This window comes from Frankliniella occidentalis, unplaced genomic scaffold (assembly GCF_000697945.3).
Source record: "Frankliniella occidentalis isolate FOCC.00 unplaced genomic scaffold, Focc_3.1 Scaffold153, whole genome shotgun sequence".
NCBI classification, from domain to species: Eukaryota; Metazoa; Arthropoda; class Insecta; order Thysanoptera; family Thripidae; genus Frankliniella; species Frankliniella occidentalis.
In genome coordinates, this window is record NW_026267280.1 from 379,317 (window position 1) to 380,341 (window position 1,025).

At 55.0% G+C, this 1,025-nt stretch overlaps 1 protein-coding gene across 1 annotated transcript in view; it reads right to left on the reverse strand.

Moving 5' to 3' along the window:
• The window catches only part of LOC127748617 (monocarboxylate transporter 2-like), a 31,330-nt gene that overhangs the window by 26,867 nt on the left and 3,438 nt on the right, over window positions 1-1,025 (reverse strand). The window lies entirely within an intron of this gene.

A 1,025-nucleotide genomic window follows, 5' to 3' on the forward strand; every position in this document is an offset into this window, starting at 1 on the left:
GTATTTCTCTGCGCTGCTCCCTTACTTTCTCTGGCCCGCAGCCTCGCAGTGCGCAGCGTTTACCTCGCGCCGAATAAATTCAGGTGCGAGAGAGCGCAGGGCGCGGAGGTGGGAAAGTCTGAGAGTGACAGAGACAAAGCGGCCACCCCCGCTGCGCTCCAGCCCCGGCCGCCCCGCCCCGACACACGTATACAAGAAAACAGTCTGCACAGTCCCACCAAAACTTCCCGTCCAATTTCCAGCGACGATGCGTATGGCGGGCAAAGTGTGTTGGAGACAGGGGGGACATGAATTGTAGAATAATTACTGTATTGTCACAGTCATTTTAGGGTGAACCCATCTTAAAATTATGGGAGCCCTGCTCAGCAGACAATTAACGGGGGCAAAATAGTCCAAAAAAGTCAAGAAGTATGATGATTGAACGCAAAAATCTAGAAAGTAGGTCCTAAGTCTGTAAGATTTTTTGTAAGGACACTAATTTGACGCACAGTGCGCACTGCTGAAGTATAGAAACCTCTCAGAGTGAAGTAACATAACTTTTTATGTTACATAGTTGGCACCTGGTGCGTACAAAAAGAATAAAACTAATACGCGACAAGACTTGCACCAAAGCTCGCGGCGGCGGAGGCACGACCCCCTCACGCCACGCCCGCCGGCCGGGGCGAGGAGGTGGTTCACCCGCAGAGGCTGCTCACTCCGGCCCAACGCCACTATAAACCCTCGCGGAGGAGGAGAAGGCCAGGATGCGGAGGAGGAGGTTGGCTCAACTCGTTTCCGAGAAAGAAGTTTGGCCATTTCCATTGCGCGCCTCGCAGATTTGGTTGGCGCTGCAAGACCTGCCGGGCCGCGGCGGGGCGCGGCGGGCGACGCCGAGACTGATCTCCCGACAGCTAGCCTCGGGGACGCTTTCGCGGCTTGTCCCAGCCCCAGCAGCATGCGAGCCGAGGTGTGTCTGCTTTCAGCACTTGCCATGCAGAAACAGTATTCACTGAGTACAACGTCTAACACGACTCCTCGACGTTACT